Source organism: Heterocephalus glaber, unplaced genomic scaffold (genome assembly GCF_053883595.1).
Source record: "Heterocephalus glaber isolate CG9 unplaced genomic scaffold, H.glaber_assembly_v1.0 deba00000122, whole genome shotgun sequence".
Classification (NCBI taxonomy): Eukaryota; Metazoa; Chordata; class Mammalia; order Rodentia; family Bathyergidae; genus Heterocephalus; species Heterocephalus glaber.
In genome coordinates, this window is record NW_028258138.1 from 34,073,390 (window position 1) to 34,098,681 (window position 25,292).

General features: G+C 34.3%; 1 protein-coding gene across 2 annotated transcripts in view; it reads right to left on the reverse strand.

Annotated features, from left to right (window-relative positions):
• Gbe1 (1,4-alpha-glucan branching enzyme 1) overlaps positions 1 to 25,292 on the reverse strand; it is a 284,824-nt gene that overhangs the window by 35,607 nt on the left and 223,925 nt on the right. The gene's annotated exons all lie outside the window — the stretch shown is intronic.

The window sequence follows — 25,292 nt, forward strand, 5'->3', positions numbered from 1 at the left end:
AAATCCAAAGTATAAATAACTTTAAGAACAAAATAGGGCTGAGGATTTAGCTCAGTGGTTTCGCCACCTGCTGCTCAAGCGCAAGGACCCGAGTTTGATCGCCCCAGTACCAAGAAAAAGAACAAAATAAAAGATGGACAATAGCAAAGAGGGAAACAGATCCTTTGCAAATGGGAAGGGGATCTAGAGATGAAGTGAGGGGGGAGGAAGGAAAGGGGAAAGGAAATATAAAGAATTAAGATATGTTAAGTACATGTATCTAATCCATATGATGAATGTAAACATTATGTACTGCAAACATGTACTAAAAATAAAAAATAAAAACAAATATAAGATAAAAAAAAGATTAACATGATGTTAGGCAATTTAAAACCTCCAGTGTTCAGTGTCATCATCTACAAAATAGGACAGTAGGTTTCATAAAGCTCTTTTAAGATTTCATGAGGTGATTTAAGTGAGATGCTTAACATAGGACCTGGCAGCTGTATGTTCTCAATATATGGCAGCCCTTATGTTACACGCTTTCACTCATCACTGATGTGAAAGAAAGACCTACAAAACAGGGGATATTAATACTAAAATTTCTGTCTCCCATCATTCTGAGCTGAAATCTGGCCAGCCCTGATCTGCAGCAGACATATAAGTCACCAGGATAAATTAAAATGACAGGTATTTGGCTCTTCTTCACTCATTGCTTTATTTAAAAAGCCACAATTCTATAATGGAGAATTCATTCATATTTTTAATAATACAATCACATATCCTAAAGCCATGTGTTAATACACTTTGCATTACCTACCATTTTAGAATTTAAATGACAGAATTGATTATGAAAACAATTTTGTTAAGATCCACATTGATAGGATGAAACAGGTTACTAAGTTAGGTATCTTTCCTCCACCCTCTTGGAATTTTCATTATTCCCATGTTTACCATTCCAAGCCTTCTGATCAAGCTCTCAAGAGCTACTCACATTATAACCCACAGTTATATTTCATTTGAAAGTAACATTTTCGGCACCTTCTAAAAGTGGAATTTTGCTCAGGCTGGAACACTCCTGGCACCTGACGACCTTCCTATTTCCTAGTACTATCTCCCAGCCTTCTTGAAAATATGAATGCAGGTCACAGCCCCTGTTGTTTGCCATCCTTTCCAACTGCCACAGGTGGATTAATGAGGTGAAAACAACAAATGATTATTTCCCAGATAGTTTAGTTTGCTCTAAGTATCTCGCCTTGCAAATACAATTTTCATTAGAACAGAACTGAATGGTCAGTTTGACCCATACTGGTAGAAGGTATTATTAAACCATCCTATAATCTGATTTAAAGCTAAGTACCTACCCTCCAAAACACACACACGCACACACACACCCACACACACAAATTTAGGCTTAAATGGTTCACAGAGTCAATTAAGCAAAAAATCCAATGTGAAATTACACTATCACTTATTTCTAATATTCCAGAATGAAAACTCACAGTTTTATAATGTACTACATTAAAAAATGTGATGGATTGAAGTTTGTCTCATCCTAAAATTCCTCTGTTGTAACCCTAAGTCCTAATGTGAAGGCTTGGGTTGGTGGGGCTTTGGGAAATGATGAGATGATGAGGGAAGAGCCTTCAGGACAAGGATCAGCATTTCTATAAAAGAAACTCAGAAAGCTCTCTCTTGTTCCTGCTGCCATAGAAGAAACAGCAGGAAGACAACCATTTATGAACCAGGAAGTGAGTCCTCACTAGACAACAAGTCTCCCTGTACCTTGATATTGGACTTTCCAGTCTCCAGATTATAAAAAATACTTGTGATTTAAGCCACTCAGCCTATCTACTATGTAATAAATATACCCACAGATACATTATTTTTACAAACTACAATTATATACTCATAGTACAACCTGAAATCTTACAAAATGTCTTTCTTTTCAGTAAATATTTATTTTTATTGATATTATCTATCTATATTCACACATACAGATCCTTCATATATATACTTTTTTCATATATATACTTATATCCATTCCATTTTTCTAACTAGTATCTACCTACATTTAACTTGGTTTTGAACAAAGACTCATACGCTAATCTTGAATTTTAATATCACAATTTTCTATGTTAAAAAGTATACATCTGCATGGCAGTATTACACCATGTGCATGAAATGAAATTTTATTCAACAAATCACCTCAAGTTAGTCATTAGGCTTTTTCTTATACTTCAATATTGTTTAAAAATAATCAATGTTATAGTTTTACCTTTGGATATTTGTCAGTTATTTCTCCAACATACACTGAATAAGTATAATACCTGCTTAAAAGGTAAACAGTACATATGGTTCTAAACTATCCCAAACTTTAAACATTTCTAATTATTTACAGATACAGCCACAAATTAGCAAATTGGTCCAGAAAATATTGTTGAAAACACATATGTTATATTCCTTAATGTATATGTTTTGAATTATAGTTTAAAAGTATTCTGCATTATTTAAATTTAGGACTTTTTTAGTGTTCCCTAAGGTATACAAAATTCGAATATCCACTTAATTTTTTAACATTATATCTAAATAATTAATAGAAAAGTCATTTTGTGAGGTCAAATTAAGTACTAGGAATAATATAAGAAAAAGTTAAAAGAAAAAAGTGTCACAATCTAATTTAGGATTTTGAATATATTTTAAATTTTACTTCATTTATTTTTTTAAATTATAAGATCGATTATAAGAACATCCCAATAAGTATACTTACATAATATGTCAATTAAATTTCTAAGTTAGGTAACAGCTTTTTTAAATTTTATGTTTTGTTAGAGAATCATTTACTTATTTCTATTAGGTTCATTTAGATCTTTTTGAAAATCTTTCCCCGGAGAAGAACGCTGAAAGATACAGAAATTTATATATACCTCAACAACAAAAAGATAGAAAATTCTATCAGTGATTATAGATAAAAACATTCTATAGGTTGGCTTTTGAATGTTATCTCTTTTGTAAATGAGTTGACAAGGGGCAAATTAAGTTTAATGTGGACAAACGCAACATTAAATTTCATTTTTGGTTCAAAACTATAAACAGAAGCATAAAATAAATGCAAGCAAATCACAGAAAGACTTTCAAAGTGACCTTGGGATAATAGTGAAGCATTCTCAGGCTGAACAGAGAAACTGCAGAATGCCTGTTAGTATCTTACACTAGCTCACAGCTCACATATCTAACGAAGAAAAATACTGTCATTAAAAGAAGTAAAAAATGTTCTCAGCTATGGTCTACAAATTACTTAGAAAATGTGGCAGTACTTGAGACAGTACAGTGAAATATCGCCACCCAAATGAGCTTATAACTAAGGGCTGCTGTACATAAAAATGAATCACAAATCTAAATTTATTCAGGTGATGGCCAAGAAGGTAATTGTTCAGTTTAGTACAGATAACTTGATGGATTGGGAGCAACATGATCTGAATCAACATTTGAATTTAACAAAATTAAAAACTATATTTTTTAATCATATGAAAATTTGTTATACAGGTATACATATATGCATGTATATGTTCCTCAATAAATGGATCCTAACCTAGTGTCAATGCATCTCTAGTGGCTGTCTGGTATCTTATGGAAAATGTCACATGTATATTTATATGTACATTTTTCTAAGGTAGAAAGGTTTCTGTCAGGTTTTCTAGGCATCTAAAGCTAAATGTTTTTGTGAATCATTTATTGTATTAGAATGCTTGGAGCTAGTAGAATACATCACAAGAAGGAATTTGTAAGCACTATTAAAAAAGTAAAAAAAAACTAGGGAATTTTGAAGGAAGCATTTTAAAAACCTATGGCGGGTTTATTCAATAGATAAGAGGCTTAAAAAGTCATCTATGAACAACTGTAGCACAGAGATGCAATGACTGTGATACCTGAAAACAATACTTCTCAGCCTCAAACACACGTTACAAGTAAGCAGTCAGTAACCATTAAAGCATGATCTTTCTTCTCATTAAATTATAATTGTGATCAGTAATGTAATACATCAAATGTTACTCAATTCAAAGTGAAGAGAAGATAGCAATTTTTGAGCTGTCACTTGGGACATTTTGCAAGAAAACTCATAGTACATGCTATGATTCACTGCATTCAGTACGGCAGCAGACCTGAGTACTCCAAGAAATGAGAAGGCTAAAAACTTTGGCTAAATAGCTTTAAAAGAAAACCAGGGAAGCAGGTTGACTAACCCTGCTATAGTCAATCAATGATTCTAGAAATTTCTGTTTCTTCTCTCCCTCTCTGTTTCTTCTGTACATATTTCCATTCATGTTATTTAATTGTGAAAAACCTCTAAGCACAAAATTCCTTCTGGAATTCCTTTCCCTGTAATTAATTTTTTTCCTGTTTGATGTAAAGTTCTAAACTATAAATAGACAAGAAGCCAGCTGCTACATTGATGAAATTCAAGACAATATCACTCATGAAAAAGCTTCAGTTCTGTTAGCTGAAGATTCTGATTAGCAGGTTTGTGTATTTTGTTTCTCTAAACTGTAATGCATACTAATTTTACCTTGGAAATAATTAAAGTCTATCACAGCCTCCATGCTGTGGATGTTATGTAATTCTTTGTTGTTTCCAAGTTTATGTATATATGAAAATAAGGTATACACCTAATGAAAATATAATAAACTTCAGTTCCTACTCAGCTTAAATATATTGAAGTAACTTTTAAAGGGAAATACCTATTTTAAAATAACGTTTTGGCTTTCTCAGGTCTTTTAGTGAGTTCTTAACCACAGAAATGGTAGAACACAGCACAGTTTTCCAAATAAACTTACAATCACCATCCTCCTCTTTTGATACTGAACAGTACTATTATGGGCAGGGTCATATGCAATGTTTCTTTTAATTTTCCAGAGCAAGCTCTAGTGTGGTGTAGTTACAACAGGAAGCCAAATTTTTTTTTAAATTGTTTATTTTATTAGCACAGGTCTGCAGTACATAAAGTTTAAATTCATCTTGAGGAGTAGGTACATGAACATAATACAGCTTGTTTTCTTTGTAAAAATCCACTTTGCTTTCCCACCACCTCCTTCCCTGCATCTCTAAATCCCCTTTCCCCAAATTCATTCTTCTTGTCATTATTATTCTTAAATTGTTCATGACAAGTAATGTTAATATTCATTGTGGTTATTTGGTTCTTACACATGGCATTTCTTAATTCCTTTTATTTGCAAGAGAGTTATCCTCTTCTTTCATTTTTTCCACCCTTTATTGTGCTGTTTGTTTGCTATTATGAACTGTGCTGTTAAAAACACTGGTATGCATGTACCACTGTAATATGAGGTCATTAGTTCTTTGGGGAAGATACCTAGGAGAATACCTGGGTCATATGGAATTTCTAATTTTAGTTCTTTGAGAAATCTCCATATTGATTTCCATAATGGTTATACTAGTTTACATTTCCACCAACAAAGCAGGAGAGTTCCTTTTCACTGCAACCATGCCAGCATTTGTTATTCTTTGCATTCTTGTTGATTGCCATTCTTTCTGGTATAAAGAAATTTACTGTTGCTTGAATTTGCATTTCTCTATGGTCAGAAATGTTGAACATTTTTCCTATATTTTTCAGCCATTTGTACTTCTTCTGAGAAGTGTCTGTTCATTTCACTTGCCCATTTCGTGATTGGGTCTTTTATTTTAGGTGATCTAATTACTTTTTAGTTTTTTATATATTCTAGATATTAGTCCTCTTTCAGAAGAATAGTTGGCAATATTTTCCCCTTTTTGTAGGTTGTCTCTTCACTCTACCAAATATTTCTTTAGTTTGTGTATTTCTACCTACAAATGGTAAAGGTCTACCCTAATTTCTTTTGGAGCACAGAAACTGTCTGTCTGTCTGTCTTCCAGAAGATGACAAAGAGTTAGTTGCCAAATGAGGCAAGCAGAACAGAATTTAACACTGCTCAGGAGAACAGAGATTTACCTTTACAGTCCAGCACAATCTCCCTGCTACACATACACACACACAAACACACACACACACACACAAAGTTGGATCTCCATAACCATGGGTTCTGCATCCATGAATTCAACCAATTACAAAATGAAATGTTTGAAAAAACAAATTCCAGAAATTCGCAGAAAACAAAAGTTGAATTTTTCATACATGGACCACTATGCTGAATCCAGCAGCTGAAGTTATAAATAGGCACAGGCAGCTGTAGCCTCACAATTACCCTCAGTTTCTCTCCTACACTCACTCTAAGAGTATTGTTGGGTTTGTATCTCATCTTTTTCATTGCTACACTATGCAGTTAGTTCTATGATGCTTGTCTCTATACTGAACATGTATGAACTTTTCCCTCTCATAATGTTTCCTTAAGCAATATAGTATAATGACTAATTATATAGTCTTTACATTGTATTAAGCATTCTAAGTAACATAGGGATGATTCAGAGTTTGTTGGAGGGTGTATGCAGTTTATATGCAACTACTACATCACTTTATTTGAGAGACTTAAACATCCTTGGATTTGGGAGTATGGCTGGAACAAGCTCTGCAGTTAATATACATTAGCATAATTAATATACATTAGCATGATGTCCCTTACCACAGAGTTTATACCTAAAGGGAAAAGAAAGAAAATGAAACAAGTATAAGAAGAGACATGTGTTTAACCTGGGAGTATAGAAAAGAGGACTTCAAGAAAAGCTTAAAGCATAATTTATAGTTAAAATAATACAAAGTAGTAAGGGAATAAAGGCAGAATACTCCTCTCTGAATACCCAAAAAGAATGAAATGCAAAGGCTCAAGAGACAGCAAGATGAAAGAAGACAGCTCTTAAATGATGTCAATATACAGAGAGAGAAGGAATAGTCATTTTTAATAACTAATCCTAGAAATTTACGCTATTACTTTTAGTATTAAGAAAAAGGTACACACACACACTCACACACTTTTTATACTAGACATATGCTTGGTCTTGAGAAATATACAGGGAAATTGACAAGATGGGAGTGGACGGTATTGCTGGAGAAAAATATGTAGGTTAAACACAGCAGGAAAGTGTGCATAATAAGACAAATACTGAGACAAATATTTCTAGGCCAGAAGAATCTGGGAAGGAATCTGAGGAGGAAAGACAGAGACACAAGAAAAATCATGGAGGATGAGAAATGGAAGATTGAACCAATGGAAGGAGTGATTCCCTGAAGAAGTAAGTTCTGACAAGTTGAATTAAAATCTAAAATACCTGAGTAGATTTAGTGAACATGAAGACCTCAAAAAATAGAAAGGAAGCAACAGCTGTGAAAATTAAATACTGTATCAAGAATAATATATGCTTTAATTTTCCTGTTTGTTTATTCCAGGATATTGGCAGAAGAAGGATTAAGTAAACACTTGACAGAAATGGTCACTCTTAACTACAGTTATAAATTCATAAACACATGTACTCTATTGTAATACATTAAAGAAACTAATGAACTACTGGTTTTCCCTAAAATCACTATAACAAATGTACAAAATTTTTGAGTATAATACAAGATAAATTCCAGTACTTCACCTCTAGATAAACGAAATAACGGCATGAGAAAAATGTTACATCTGTTTTCTTGTCTCCTCTAATAATATGGCAGTGACTAGTTTCCATGCCTCCCATGATAGGAGAGAGATCAGGGACCAGGAATGAATGTTGGAATAATGGTAGCAGATTTGCTCTATCCCTTTCTTCTGCTCTTGGATGTCTCCTTCTCATAAATTAGGCATGAAAAACTCTTAGCAATAGCCAAGTGAGCTATGGGCACTTGGGAAACAATTTTCAGCTTACATTATTTGGTCATAGCCAAATCCATCAATCAGACACAGGACACTGAATGAAATAAATGCTTAGGTCAAGTGTTTGGATAGGTTGTCAAAACATAACAAACAGAAAACATCGTTTACCACAGATGCCCATAGGTACAAAAGCAGACTAACTTTATATTACATATAGATGAAGTAGAATGAATGTAGGCATATTTATGAACAAGTCTTATTTGAAATGTTAAAGATTTAGAATTATTATATTGAGGGGGAATTATATGAGGCATGACCAAAATATACAGAGATTGTTTAAATTAAAAAGCTCTTGTAGTAAAAGACATATTTCAATTAATATCCATCAAAATATTCCTCTCACTTCAAATACACTTATTCCATGGAAAAAACATTTTAAATAAATTAAATATACTCATAAACAACACTGAAAAAATAATCACTTCTCAAGAACCTCCAATGTACATGGACTACTATGCTACAATTAGCAGTTATTTTAAATAATCTTCATAAAAGTTTTTCGTTCAAAAGGATGCATTAGTCTCATTTCCAGATAACAAATCAGTAAATAACATAACTTTCTAAAGTCATGCATGTTTAAAACACCAAGACTTAGATATATGTATTAGAAACTTAGATAGAGGTCTACTTTCCATTGTATCCTACTCTAGGTACCTGACTCAAACAATATGAACTGTAAACCTATGAATGTACAGCCCTTAGGTAAGATAGTGAAAGAGCTATAGAAAGATGTGTCAGAGTGTATTTCCAATTCCACTATCAAGTGTACAAGGCAAGTATATTTATTACTAACCTGAACTTTCTTTGTACCTGGCATGTTCTACTACTTTTGCTGTTACTACTACAGGTCATAGCTCTTTAGTTTCCAAGAGGCGTTTTTAAGACTCCTGTAGAAAGGCTTTGGTGCTCCATGTGTTCATCCACTTGTATTGAATATTTTTCTTACTAGAGCAACTATTTAAATAGTATAATGCTGTATTTGGTGTGTGAGTGTAACTAGTATGATGCTGTGTTCTGTTTTCACATATCTATGGATTACCTTATATTGTATCTACTACCCCTACTTACTAATAAAACAGTAAGAATATAGTGCATACACAAAAATTTATTAAATAAATGTTAAGGAAAAATAATGTAAATTATGTCTGCTTCCTTTAGCAGGCTATATAGTCGTCATTGTCAGCAACTATTTTACTTTTAGAATACCCAGTTTGAAGCACAGGAATCAGATAAAGAAAATGTCTAACACCTTTATTTACTGATTGCAAAATTGGTTTTTATGAGGGCAATAAGAAAAAAACAAAGTTTAATGGAACAGAAAGTGTAATTATAAAGAGGAGCATATTTACACCATCAGAAAGGGAAAGATATAGATCAGGGGAGAGTAGATGAATCACTTTGATTGTCTATTTTTCAGAGGCCAGGTTTTGTCTTTTCAATGCCATGTCAGGGAAAGAAAGAATTCAAGAAAAAAAGAAAAAGAATTCAAGAAATTCATGTTGCTATATATACTTTGAACTACATGCCATTCTGGCACATTTTTAAATTTAAATAAATTATAAAAGTATAATAAAACTAAGAATAAAATAATAAAAAAATTGCATATGATTTGAGACTACTATGCAAACCATGTTTGAAGAATTATGTTTACTTATTTTTTTTCTTAATTTTTTGACAGTTCTTGGTATTAAACTTAGAATCTTCATACTGAACGACATCTTCAGCCATTTTTTATTTTTTATTTTGAGGCAAGGTCTTGGTAAGTTGCCAAGTTGCTCAGGCTGGGCTCAAACTTGCAGTTCTCTTGCCTTAGCCTTCCAGAATTCTGGGATTACAGGTGTGTGCCGTGACTGGTTTAGATATCATTTTCTAATAAGAACATTGATAATAGTAATGCACTTCTCTTATTTATTCTCGTTATTTTATGATACATGAAGCAAAAGAATCAAAATACTATTTTAAGGGAAAATAACCCCCTTACACACACACACACACACACACACACACACACACACACACACACACAAAGATAGTGGGAGAAAGAAAGTTTATTTTTTAAGATTCCAATTGAATTTAAATTTCTTGCAAGTTGAAAATGTCTTAGAAAAACATTTGGTAATGAACAATGTGGTAAAAATAAATATAAAAGTTTTGCATTTGAACAGTGTACCAATTGAAAAATTCTATACATTTTTTAAGTGGCAGAAAACATAGCAGGAAAACAGAAATGTAAAAATGAAAAAATCAATTGACTATAAAACACTTAAGGCTCTATATCTATTATAACTTCTAGTTTATACATAAGACTGTAGGAGTCGATTCAGATTCTCTTACATTTTCCCTAAGATTTTCCTATAATTAAGACAGGCTACCCAGGTGTGGTGGTGCACACCTGTAATCCCAGTACTCAGGAGACTGAGGCAGGAGGGCTGCCTTGAATTCAAGTCCAGCATGGACTACATCGTGAGTTCAAGCCCAGTGTGACCTACATAGCAAGACACTGTCTCAATAAATAAATAAACGAACAAATAAATTTAAAAAGATGTACTACCACTACAGCAGGTTCAGTTTTTGTGGATATGTTAAACATTTTATAGTAGAGGAAACTAATCAACTTGCTAATCAATTACTCTATTTTTTTTCATTAAGTTTATTGGCACATTTTACGTATACAAAACAGTTATATTCATCATTGGGATCTTGTACCTTTGTATGATGAATCTTGGTTCTTATTTTTTCCCCATTCCCCTGCCCTCCCTTCACCCCCTCCACCCTTCCCTATTTACAGAGTTTGTCTCCATTTTTTTCCTTTTCTCATATTTTTTATTTTCCCTTTTTTTCCCCTACCCCTCCCACTTTCCCTACTCCTTTAGACCTTTACCCTTTAAAGGCAGAACAGAGACTTTAAAAGGTAATAATGAAAAGAAAATGTTCATTTAAATTTCTATCCTTGTTAGCTTACATCAGTTAGCTGAATCCTAGTATCATTCCTGCGCTAGATAAGTACTTCAGTAAGAATCCAGTGGTCTTTCAAACTGCCTGCTACCTCTTTCCTAGTCTTCTATCTCCTACAGCCTGTCTACTGCATTTAAGCAATTCTAATTTGCAAGGCTTAACTATCTGCCTATGAGTTAATCAAAGGGACAGTATCAGATTGCTTTTGGGTGGTACCTTACTGCTATGCATTTCTGCCAACAGCCAGTCAGCCCTGTCTGCTTCACTGCTAGGAGCTTCTGCTTCCTGTTAGGTCACTGGTACCAAAGAATGAGAAAAATGTTCCACAGAAGCAAGACAGGCTGTGAAGACTGCTGAGAACTTCTTCCTCTATAAGAAAAAAAGGTTTTCAATATTTGTATTTGCTTGCTTCAGGCTTCTCCCTTTGTAATGGGAAATACTTATTTTGATTTTTTTTTTTTATGAAGGATTCAAAAATCACAGAAACAGGGCTAGGACATTTGCAAGGTTCTATGTTTGAGCCTAGCACAAAACACAGACACACACACGCACACGCGTGTGCGTGCGCACGCACACACATCTTTAAGACAATGGTATTAAAAATATACCCAAAGCTCCTAGAGAGGTTTGACAGACATCAGTACATGGCAGACATCAGTACATTTCATTTTGAATAACCATAAAGGTACAATCATTCCTGCATTTCCAAAAAGGACAAAGTTCTAGATGAGAGAAACAATTTGGCAAAGAAAGAATGTGGACATGAAGTGAATTACTGTTCTGGCTTTAGGTTTGTCACATCTTACCTGTCTCTTACTTAAATTATATCACTTGGAAATTCTCACCTCTACATGACTGAGGAAAGTTCTTTGCTATTTTTTGAGCTTTGAGTTCCAAAATAAAGCTAGATGACAGGCCTTCCTGCCTCAGAGGGGTGAGTGATCACCTCAGGTGAGTTGGGGACAGAGAACCCATCCTTCCTTCTATCCTTTCTTTCACTCCAGAGAAGGAAGAGAACGAAAAGAAGTTTTCAAAGACAATCCCTTTACAAATCCTAAAGAAGATAATTAACACTGGGACGTGAGGAAACTGCTGAGCACTAAACTGGCCAGCTTCCACGAATTATACGATAAGCATCATTTGAGATTTTAAGATTTTCCCTTTTCACAGAGGCTTCCAGGCCACATTACCACTGCTCTCAGTGCAGAGTAGGTGAGGTGCACAGGCAGCGGCAGCAGCAGCACATGCACACCCCACCCCGCAACGCTCCCCACCCGCTTCGAAATGAGAAGACACGTAAACAAGTTTCAAAACCAAACTTCCAGATCACCTACGGCAACCCCAAAGGGAAACAAGATGGAACACTCTGAGAGTCAACCACCTGGACTCCCTGAATTGGCAACAAAAGAGGCTCTGGAAAAAATGAAATCAGAAATAATTTCTCAAATAAGAGCAGAGATTGTGCTCATAGTGCAAGAAATGATTGACAAATGTAGAGAGGAGCTGAGGAACATGATGGAATCCCAACAAAGGAAACAAATGGAATCCATAAAACAGATTTCTAGGAGATTAAAAACTTCAATGAAAGTCTATACAGCAGAATGAGAGACTGTGAGGACAGAATTTCAGATATAGAAGATAAGATTGCAATTAGTGAACAGAAAAGAAAATTGCTTTAAAATTGTAAGGGATCATGAGAAATCAATCCAGCAGCTGCTAGACCATGCAAAGAAGAATAACATTGGAGTCAATAAAGAAAGAGGAGAGAGTTCAGATGAAATAAAAAAAAACTGTTCACAGAAGTGATGGCAGAAAACTTCCCAAGAAGGGGAAAAGAGCTTCACATACAGATAAGTGAGGCACATAGGACTCCAACTAGCCTTGATCAAAAATAATCTACACACAGGCATATAATTGCCAGAAACCCAACAGAGAAACCAAGTTCTACAAGCAGTTAGAGTAAAAAAACAAATCATATGCAAAGGAAAGCCATCAGAATCACAGCAGACTTCTCAATGCAAACCCTCAAGGCAAGAAAAGCTTGGAGTGATATATTCCAAGCCCTAAAGGAAAACAGCCTCCAACCCAGATTGATGTACCCTGCAAAACTATCTTTCAAAAATTGATGGAGAAATAAGATACTTTTATGACAAAGACCACCTTATGAACTTCATGAATACCAAACCAGCACTCCACAAGACTTTAGACAATATCCTAGGAAAAGACCATGAGGATCACAACCCCAAGAAGCATGGCAAAATGAATCCATCGGGTATGAAATGAAATTAAATGCAAAGGGGGAGAATCCAACAAAAAGAAAAAGTCATAACAATGCTAAGTCAATATGTATCAGTTATAAGCATCAATGTTAATGCTCTCAATTCACCAATCAAAAGAAAGAGACTGGCAGAATGGGTCAAGAAGCAAGATCCAACAATATGCTGCATACAAGAAACACACTTAATTCAAAAAGAAACTCATACACTGAAAGTTAAAGGGTGGAAACAATACTCCATGGGACAGGAACCTGAAAAAAAGCAGGAATAGCTATCCTCTTTGCAGACCAAGTGGATTTCAAACCAACACTGATTAAGAGAGACAAAGAAAGACACTACATCCTTGTAAAGGGAACAATCCAAGTACAAGAGATGACAATCATTAATACGTATGCACCAAACACTAGTACGCCCAACTATGTAAAACAAATACTAATGGACATGAAAAATCATATAAGCACTAATACAATAGAAGTGGGGGACCTGAATAACCCATTGCCACAAATAGATAGATCAATTAGACAAAAAAATTAAGTAATGAAATACTAGAACTCAACCAAATTCTTGAACAAATGAACTTAACAGATGTTTACAGAGTCTTCCACCCCACAAAATCAGAATACACACTGTTTTCAGCTGCACACTACATACTCGCTCATAGAACAGGTTTAAGTAAGTGCAAAGGAATTGATGTTATCCCCTGTATATTATCAGACCATAGTGCGATGAAATTGGAGATCCAAGCAAAAGAAACTGGAAAAATTTCATAAACACATGGAAATTAAACAACACACTTATGAACAACCAATGGGTCACAGAGGAAATTAAAGAAGAAATCAGACAGTTCCTTCAATTAAATGACAATGACAATACAACATATCGGAATCCATGGGACACAATGAAAGGAGTCTTATGAGGGAAATTCATAACAGTGAATACTCATATTAGGAAAACAGAGCAAGCCCAATTAAACAACCTGATGCTGAACCTCAAGCTTCTAAAAAGAAGAGCAGGACAAACCCAAAGCTCATACAACGGGGAGATTATAAAAATCAGAGCAGAAATCAATGCAATGGAGACTAAGAGAACAATACAAAAAAATCAATGAAGCCAACAGTTGGTTCTTCGAAAGAATCAACAAAATTGACAAACCCTTAGCCAACCTTGTCAGAAAAAGGAAAGAAAAGGCCCAAATCCATGCAATTAGGAATGAAAAGGGTGAAATTACAACAGACCCAGCAGAAATCCAGAGGATCATCAATACCTACTTTGAGAATTTATATGCCAATAAGATGGAAAACACAGAAGAAATGGACAGATTCCTAGATACATATGAATTACCAAAGTTGAATGAAGAAGACCTAAGAATTCTGAACAACCCAATGTCAACCAATGAAATTGAAAATGTAATTAAAAACTTATCAAATAAGAAAAGCCCAGGCCCTGATGGCTTCACTACTAAACTCTACAAGACATTTAGAGAGGAATTGCGGCCACCACTGTTTAAACTCTTCAATGAAACTGAAAGGGAAGCAATATTCCCCAATTCACTCCTGGAAACAAACATCACCTTGATCCCCAAAGCAGAGAAAGACCCAACCAAAAAGGAGAACTAAAGGCCAATCTCACTAATCAACATAGATGCAAAAATCCTTAATAAGATACTGGCAATCAGAATGCAGAAGATCATCAGGAAGAAGATACACCCTGATCAAGTGGGATTCATCCCAGGGATGCAGGGATGGTTCAATATATGAAAATCAATCAATGTAATACACTATATCAATAGAGCCAAGGACAAAAACCATATGATTCTCTCCATAGATGCAGAAAATGCATTTGACAAAAGCCAACATGCATTCATGATAAAAACCCTACAAAAATCTGGAATAGATGGTCTCTACCTAAAACTGATAGAAGCCATCTATGAAAAACTAGCAGCCACTATCATACTAAATGGTCAAAAAATAAAATCCTTCATTCTAAAATCAAGAACAAGACAAGGACGTCCACTATCACCACTCCTGTTCAATATAGTTTTGGAAACATTAGCCACAACAATTAGACAAGAGAAACAAATAAAAGAAATAAAGATAGGAAATAAAGAAGTCAAACTGTCATTATTTGCTGATGACATGATACTCTATATAGAAGACCCCAAGAACTCCACCAAAAGTCTTCTAGGCTTAATAACCAAATTTAGTAGAGTAGCTGGATACAAGGTCAAAAATCAATAGCTTTCCTCTACCCAAACAACAGGCTCACTGAGATAGAAATAGAGCAAACAATTCCTTTCACAATAGCATCCAAAAAACCTGAAATACCTAGGAATCAATCTAACAAAAGAAATGAAAGACCTCTTTTCTGAAAACTACAGCATTCTGAAAAGAGAGATTGAAGACGATATCAGAAAATGGACAGACATCCCCTGCTCCTGGGTAGGAAGGATTGATATAGTGAAAATGGCCATACTTCCAAAACTGCTATATAGATTCAATGCAATTCCAATTGAGATCCCAGCAGCACACTTCATGGACCTTGAGAAAACAATCCAAAACTTCATTTGGAACAAGAAGAGACCCAGAAGAGCAAAAGCAATTCTAGGTAACAGAGGCATGGCAGGGGGTATCACAATCCCCAAACTTGAAACTATACTACAAAGCTACTGTGATAAAAACAGCATGGTACTGGCAAAGAAACAGACCTGAGGACCAGTGGAACAGATTAGAAGATGCAGAAACAACTCCAGAAACACTGAGCCATCTCGTCTTCAACAAAGGAACCAAACACCCTCACTGGAGGAAAGATAGCCCCTTTAATAAGTGGTGCTGGAAAAATTGGGTTTCAACTTGCCAAAGATTAAAACTAGACGTATATTTCTCACCATACATTACATTAAAATCAAAATGGATTAAAGATCTAAGTATTAAAATAGAAATGCTGAAAAGGCTGAAAGAGAGGTTGGTAGAACTCTTGAAGACATTGGTGTAGGAGAAGATTTTATAAACAAAACCTCAGTTGCCCATGAACTAGCACAAACAATCAACAAGTGGGATCTCTTCTTATTAAAAAGTTTCTGCACAGCAAGAGAGACCACCAGCAGTGTCAAGCGACAACCCACAATGTGGGAAAAATCTTTACCTGCTCTTCCTCAGACAAAGGTCTACTATCCACAATATATAAATAACTTTAAAAAATCAGACCTCCCAAATTAAAGACCCAATCCAAAAATGGGCATCTGAAATGAACGGACATTTCTCAGTCAAGGAAGTAGAAATGGCAAATAAACATATGAAAAAATGTTCAACATCACTGGTCATTCGAGAGATGCAAATGAAAACAATACTGAGATTCCACCTCATTCCAGAAAGAATGGCTGCTATCATGAAATCAATCAATAACAAATGCTGGCAGGGCTGTGGGGAAAAAGGAACCCTGCTCCACTGCTGGTGGGAGTGTAAACTGGTGCAACCACTATGCAAATCGATATGGAGATACCTCAAAGAACTAGGACTGAAAGTCCCATTTGATCCAGCTATTCCCCTGCTGGGTATCTTCCCCAAAGAATTAAAAGAATCATACCACAGTGATATATGTGCACCCACGTTCATAGCAGCCCAATTTGTAATAATCAAAACTTGGAAGCAGCCCAATTGCCCATCAACTGGAGATTGGATTAAGAAAATACGGTTTTTTATAAAATGGAGTACTACTCAGCCATAAAAAATGAGAAAGACATTTATAGCTAAATGGATGCACATTGAAGCAATACTCTTAAGTGAAATAAATAGAACACACATGTAAATACTGAATAGTTTCTCTAGTGTGAGAAAGTGAAAGTGTAAACAAGGACTAAAAGGTATAACACATAATGTCAAATAGGAAGAAAAGGGGCAAAGGGGAAGGGGAACTGGGAGGGTTAGGGGGAAGGGAAGAATGGAATGGAATTAATATGAGAAAGTGAAAAAATAGAAACAAAGTCTTTATAAATCGGGAGGGATGGAGGGGTGGAGGGGAGGGCAGGGGAAGGGGAAAGACAAGAACCAAGAGAGATTATGTAAAGGTGAAAATTCCCAATGATGAATGTCATTATATTGTATACATAAAATGTATCAATTAAATAAAAATTTTTAAAAATAAATAAAGCTACATGACATACAGGAATCTGATCATGACCTGAATTTCCTACTATTGCATCATTTCTTCAGTTATTTTTGGAAGTGTCATACTTGATTTTTTTCCAGGAATTTTGTGCATTCTTTCACAATCAGGTTAAATATCATCACTTATGACAGAAACCTATCTTTCCCACAGTCAAACAAACATTTTTTAAGTTACACAATTGCTCCCTAGCAAAGAGATATTTTCTCTCTTCTATTACTATATGCCTAAGTTTTGTCCAATGATTTATAAGGAGAATTGCTATGATTCTTTCAGAGATCTGACTCCAATAGCAGATATTCACAATTTCTCTTCTTGTGCAGAAAGAAGTTTTAGAACCTTGATTTCAACTACATAAGTATGACAGTACTTCAGTTTTGTGCATGCTCTTTTGCATAGTGAAATATTTTATACATTGAGATATACACTAAAGTGCATTTAATGTAGTTATATCAAAAATCTGAACTGTATGACAAATATTTAAGTAAACTTCCATTCTTCAGATTTGAAGTTTCTGAGTAGAATAAGAAACATAAAATGAAGTGTGCTATTAGAGAACATACTTCTTATATATTTACTTACATTTACTTAATGTAAAATGAATATATATATAAAATTAAATAATATAAAGCTCTTTAGAAATAAATGTGATAGCATGCCTAAAGACTAAAGGAATATCCAAGAGATCTAATTATACTACGAGGAAGATTAAAATAAGTATCCAAAATGATGGAACAATAGTTACCCGAGTCCTTTATAAAATGCAATAGAAAAAAAAACCATATATATATATATACACATATATATATACATATATATACATATATATGTGTATATATGTATATATATATGTATATATATATAGTATGTGTGTGGTACCAGGAGTTGAACACAGGTCCTTGTATTTATGAGGCAGGTGCAGTGCCAATGAGCTAAATCCCTGGCCCAGGAACGTATTTTTCAAAACTTTGCATCGTAGGTTTCCTCAAATTTCTCCAAACTTTACAAAGGATCATTAAATGTGTCAGGAATTTGGGAGGGAGAAGAAACTTTTAACATTCCAAGTTGACAGATGTCAAGACTCATGAATATCTAAATATTCATAACTTGGCAGACATTCTATACTACTATTCAGTAATATATACATACTTTATTGCTTTTTCTCAGATTCATTAAAAAAAAAAAGCCTTGTAGGACTAGTTGGAGAGTAAGATAAAAATAGTTTAGAAAGAAACTTCTGGAGCCAGGGATGTAGCTCAGTTGCGCCCTGCCTGCCTGGCAAGTACAAGGTCCTGAGTTCAATCTCTGGTACAAAAAGTAAATAAATAAATAAAGGAAGGAAGGAAGGAAAGAAACCTCTATTAAAGGACTTATCTAACTGTAAATACTATTGCACAGATACTTGCTTTTATAAAATTGTCTGACTATAAGTCAGTCCAGTCCCCCAAAATAACGCATTTTGGGGGTCAGTTTTGTCTCAATTTGTCAAGTCACATAGCTTTTTATTAGTGATACAGAAAAATTTTACATTGATTGAACACTTATTAAATACATTCCAACTTCTTCATCATTAAATATTTCAATTTTTAGAAGTGCCCAGAATCTCATTTGTTTTGGATGGATGATGAAGGTGAGGCACAAAAAGATTAGGTAACACACTAAAGACAGCACAACCAGGAAGGTCAGCAGGCAGGATCAGACTGTAGACAGAACAGCTCCAAACCTGAACTCTTAACTACTAACTTATACTGTCTCAAAATGAAAACTGGAAAAAGAATACTATCATGTAGACTGGTGGTAAGAAGTGAAACTATGCATTAGTTGTGTAAACTTTTAAATGTCTAAATAAATACAATGTACAAAATTATGTGGGAGAGTATGTGGGCAAAAGAACATGAAGAATAAAGATAACATGGCTACATGATGAATGTTTAGAATAAAGTTCAATGGCTGGTGACTCAAATGTGATGATTTGATTAGTGCTAATAGCACTACTACTATTGAGTACAGCAAAACAAATAATAAAAGGCCATCAATAGCTGGGAGTATGATTATAGTTTTGGATTCAGAGACTTAAACAGCCATCAACTATCCACGCAGAGATGTCAGGGAGGAAGAGTCAAAATTTATGTTTAGATCGAAATTTTGAGCTAAAATTTTGATCTATTTACCTAGAATTATCTATATTATAAAGAAAAGGCAATAGTATAAAAGTAAATTAATTTTCTAAAAACAGAGAGTAGGAAAGTAATATAAGATGCCAGGATAACACCTGAGGAAATATGCCCATTATAGGAGAGGCAAGAGGAGAATGAGTCAGTGAAGGAGACTAGGGAAAGAACAAAAGGAGGAGTCAAACTGAACTAAATAGTCAAGAAATCCAGAGATCTGCTAGAAAATGATGACGTTGGAAATGGAAGTTTCCCCATTATAAAGGTGGGGACACTTGCAATGGATTGAGTGTGAGAAAGAGGGGCATGCACTCCTAACTACATAATGAAATTGTCAAACAAGAAGGAAATCACAAAATCATAATTGGCTTTATAGGTTACTAACCTATTTCTCAATTTGAAAAGTATGCTTTTTAAAGCAAATATTTAAAATTTGTGAAAGTTTCTTATAATCGTTTCCAACTTATTTTTTAAAATTATCACAAGAGTTGAAAAATGTGTATCAACATCACAGGTACAATCATTTCCAATCCAGTGCTTAGTGCTCATATTGCATATTTTAGCCACACAGAGAAAGGAGACATTTACTGTTTTATTTTACTAAAAATTTCAAACAAAAATAACTTAAATGTCACTAGTATATATCATCAAAGTGCGGAGGAAATGCTGCTTGGTATGAAACATTTTGTGCTGAAGATCAGCAAACAGCAAAATATCTGCTAATTAGTAATATTTAAAAATTCATATTTTCTAGATGAAAATCTAATGATATCTGCTTTTGTCTAATTAATCTTTCCAAGGCAAATAAGACATCATATATAAAAATATACTTAGCTCACAAAGAAACAAGTCTTGCGTGTAGCCAATGTTATACAGATGAAAAACTGTCTTTGGAAGACAAAATCAGGCTTATAAAAATTGATTTCATTATAATAGATGTTAATGATATTCATGTGCATAATTACATTATTTTCTTCTCAAGAATATAATTTTCAAATCATATATATATATATATATATATATATATGTTATAAGTAACATAGAGATATCGGACCTTTTCTAATTTACAGGTGACCTTAAAGTCAACTGATTAAAAATGAACAGATTTCCTTGTCTTTTACTAAAACCTGATGGGTGTCCATAGGAAGTGAAATTTGAATTTAAAAGCATCAGCTCTTTATCTTAAGCTACCTGGCCTTTGATGGTGCATTTGCTCAGGCAATCTTTGCCCTCATTTAGTCAGGGGCAGCATACACTGGCAAGGGATGAAGAAAAATGGTGAGTAAAAGAAGTAAGTACAAAGTAGGCTGACAGTCATTTGAAACTTTTTTATTTTTCATTTTCAAAATAGTGAAACTTGTATCTTTTAACTTTTAACTACTTATGAAACATTTTCAAGAGAAGAACTCTCCTGGACACTGCTAAAATTTGAATTTGTCCCCCAAACTGCATGCATTAGGAACTTAATCCCCAGTACAATCATGTTGAGAGGTGGAACATTTAGGAGGTTAATGCCCTTATTTTGGGAGTTCCTGATTAAAGGATCAATTTGGTCTCTTTGCCTCCATGATTTCTTGCCCTTACCCCTTGCATCATGGCATAATCCAGCAAGAAGCCTTCATCCAATGTGGGCCTTGACCTTGGATTTCTCAGCCTCTGGAGTTTTAGAAAATAAATCTCAGTTCTTTATAAATTGCTCAGTTTCAGGAGTTCTGTTACAGCAGGGGAAAACAAACTAATATAAATACCAACATAAGAAAGAATATGAGGATAAACTCTCTGCTTTATTTTACATCAGAGAACATTTACTTACATGGGAATGGAAAGGCTGGAACAAAAACCTTAACCCCTGTCCTAAACCTAAAATCTACACATAAAATTAGAAAACTAAACAATTCAGCTTGAGGCACTATTTTGAATAAACAGAATCTAGTAGGCAGCCCTTGAGCAGAGAAGGTCAGAATGAACAATATAAACAATGAAGCATTTCTCTACCTTTTATTTGTAATTTACCCTTTTTACTCCCTCCCTCCCACACTGCCCAGGAGCCATTCCAGATATTTTTACCTAAATGCTCCCACTCCATGAAATTTTAATATTACAGATATACTACTTATCTGGTTATATGCAAGCGTGCTCTGTAGAGCAATAAACCATTGTAATATATACGATGTTTTTGCTCTCCCTCAACAATCAATTTCCACCCACAAATGTGGGTGATGTATATATATATATGTATATATATATATGTATGTATATATATATATATACATATATATATATCACATTTATAAAACTTCAAAGAAAGTTATCATGCTGAAATTGGGTGTATGGATTCTGCTATATGTATGAAGGGTACACATTCCCTGCAAGAAGTAATCATGCAACTATTTGCTTTTACTTTTTCAAAGAGAATATAAAAGGATCTTACTATGCTTACTATCCAGCTCCTTTTAGTAGCTTTCAGAAAAGACTGCTCTAATAATATTGAGATCGGATAACAATCATAATAGATTTCCATGATTACAAATAAAAGAGCACACGCAACTATACAACTATTTTTAGACTATTAGTTTGGCTTCTTTAGAGTATAGCCCATATACACTATATTTAAAAATTTTCTAATTAAGAGATAGAAGGTGGGAGGTAGGGAAGGAGGCTGGGTGGGGGGGGGAGAGGGGGGGAGAGAGGGAGAGAGAGAGGGAGAGAGAGAGGGAGAGAGAGGGGGAGAGAGAGGGGGAGAGAGAGGGGGAGAGAGGGGGGAGAGAGAGAGGGAGAGAGAGAGGGAAAGAAAACACAAAAAAGTACTCTATTAATTCACATAGCATTCAGAAGACTCTTGCTGTAATAACAAGCCTTTCAAAAAGCCAATAAATCGACTTCAAAATAAATCATGGCTATGAATGTTTATTTCTTTAGCCTTTACTAATTAAATTTGAGTGTCATTGTTATTCTAAAGTTTATACTTAGGCATAAAATAAGGTGATCTTTAAATAATATTTTAAATTGATTCCATTCTTTCCAGAGCAAGATGAAATCTAGAGTATGAAGGATAAACAAGTCATTTGTGGAAAAATGGATACACCATGAAACCATAATGCTAAGTGAAATAAAACAGACACAGAAGGTTAAATATCACATGGTTTCTCTTATATGAGAAACCCAAATAGAAATAAAGAACAAAATAAAAGATTATAGGAAATAAGGAGATAGATCTTTTTCAAATGGGAAGAGGATCAAGAGATGAAGTCATGGGGAGTCAGGGAAGGGGAGGAGGGAAAGGGAGGAAAAAAGAAATTGAGATGTGTTATATACATGTACCAACTCCCCACAAGGAATATAATAATTATGTAATACAAACATGTACTAATAAAAGTGAAAACATTTTAAACACACGGTATTTCTATATAATTATATAACTAAAGAAAACACAAAATATGAAATGAATAGCTATATTAAAATTATCTTTTTAATTACCTAATATAAGTGATATTTCTTATTAAATATAAGATATTGGAATAGGCCAAGATATCTATGTGTTGTTTTGGGAAAGGGCTTTCAAATAGTGAGAAAGAGAGATTATAAAAATAATTCAACACAACAATTTTCCTAGCAAATTATTTGACTGTCATTTAAAACTTCCCATCAAATGAAATTTTAATCCATGACTCCTTTAAGTATTTGAAACTTAGTGGATAAATGGTTAAGTTATTAAAGTTGCAAATTATCTAAGTTTTTAGGCCTAATTTTATTATCTTTTCTTCTACACATGGTCATTTCAGTTTTTCTCAAAATAGAACCTCTGAATGACTGTAGTTTTGTTAAGTTTTGGTAAAACTCAAATATCTATAACATTTAGTTTTATTAAAATACATTATGAAAGTCTGTTAGACAATAGTGTGCAAGCAAACTTGAAAACCTTTCTCCCAAGCCATAACATTCCTTTATAAACACCTAAAATGGAATTATATTTTCAGGGCTATGAGTAGAAGCTTTTTAGTTAATTGTCAGTAGGATTTTCTAAATGTATTTTTTGAAGGACAGATAATATATTATACTGTAAGTATTACCACAGCACTGTTTATACTTTAAAAAGTTACAGTATTTTTATTTGTAATTTGTTTCTATGGGTATAGTTTACTTTAGGCAACTTAATTATATAAAATCAAGTGGTTATTTTTGCTATATTACAGAATTCCTTTAAATGACATTATTTTTCAACTCAAATTAAAGACACCTGTTTCAAATGGCAGCTATTAGACAAGATGAGTTTTATCTGGGCTACCTTAAAACCCACATTGTTCAATAAAACTACTTAAGGCAAGTACCTGCAAAGTCAAGTTCCTGGGTTATTTTTGTGTTATGAAATACAATAAAAAAGTTCAAAGAACTTCTCGGACAATCTCTGTACCTTCACAGTAAAAACTTATCCACATGGACTAAAGTGATAGTCAATAAACAACCAAAACATAATGTATATAAAGTATACATAAGCAAAAATATAATTTATATAAAACAATATAACTAAGAATTAAGTAAATCTCTCATTTGAGTAAAAAATCAGAGATTCTAGTATTCATGTGGTCTTAGAAAACAGGAACTTTATTTTTACATAATATTCAGAAACACTCTATTTTTTTTTTCTTTTGGTACCAGAGATTGAACTCGGGACTTTGCACTTGTGAGGCAGGTGGCAGAAGAAACACTCTAATTTAAAAAAAAATAAAGCAGGTGGTTTTGAACTCATCTGGGGAGGTATGTTCAATAACTTGACCAATGTGAAGAGTGTGGAAGGAATTTAGACATATTATTTTAAACCAACTGAAAAGAATTTGGTGGCAAAAGATCTTGCCATGCTATGTTCAGTTTGGAGTTACTGCCCCTTCAAATCCATCTTTCAAGTCTTCAATCAAGAAACATATGGAAACTGTGGATCTGAGTATGTGAGCCTTTTGTCAAACCCTTCCACAGCTCTCTGTGAAGTGGCCTCTGCTTACATGTTCGGCTTCTCTCGCATCATCATTCACATTCTAAATGTGTCCCTTACTATTTCACTTTCTTAGCTTTGCATAGCGACTGTCCCACAGACAGGTATTTTCAGAAGACCAGGAAGGAGAGGGAAGGGCTACTTTATACTCAACCTCTACCTTTAGAGGAAGTCTTCCTTGGTGGCTCATCATCTTCTTGCCTGAGTAGATCATTCATTGCTCTTTCTTGCAGTACATATAGTGCTCTATGCAGATCTTGAAGGAAACATTTATCAATGAACACACCTACATCTGTCTTAATTTGTCTCCTCTCAGGACAGAGGTACACCATGAGCTATGGGCTAAGTTTTAGTTTTCATTCCCCAGTTCCTCAGCTGAGCCTGACTCCACTGTAGGGAGCAAATCAGTGCATAATGAGAAAACAACTACATCAAATTATAGGGGAGACGCTTAAGTAATTTGTAATATTGCTCCTAATTTGGAAATCAGTTTTTTCTCTCATTTTTTATAGATCACTACATATGAAATGTGATCTTCTGTGTTCTGCAGACATTTCATATCTGATCTGCTGTATGGATATTGTGACAGTTAATCTGGATTGTCAAAATGATTGGCTTCAGAGCTGCTGAAAGGATTAGTAAAGCATACTATTGTGTAGGTCTGGGTGGTCACAGAGACATGTCTTAGGGTACTATATCTGGTTCTTTGCCCCTTCCTCTCTGGGGCTCTTCCCCTACCATGAACTAGAGAGTATTCCTCTGCCAATCCCTTCTGCCATGATGTTGCTGCCTTAGACTAGCTGATCATGGATTGAATCTCTTTAACCTGGGACCCAAATAAACCATTTACTCCTTTAAGCTGTGAGGGTCAGGTATTTGGTCACTGTAACAGGAAAGCTATTCAATACAGATGTCTGCAGTTGGA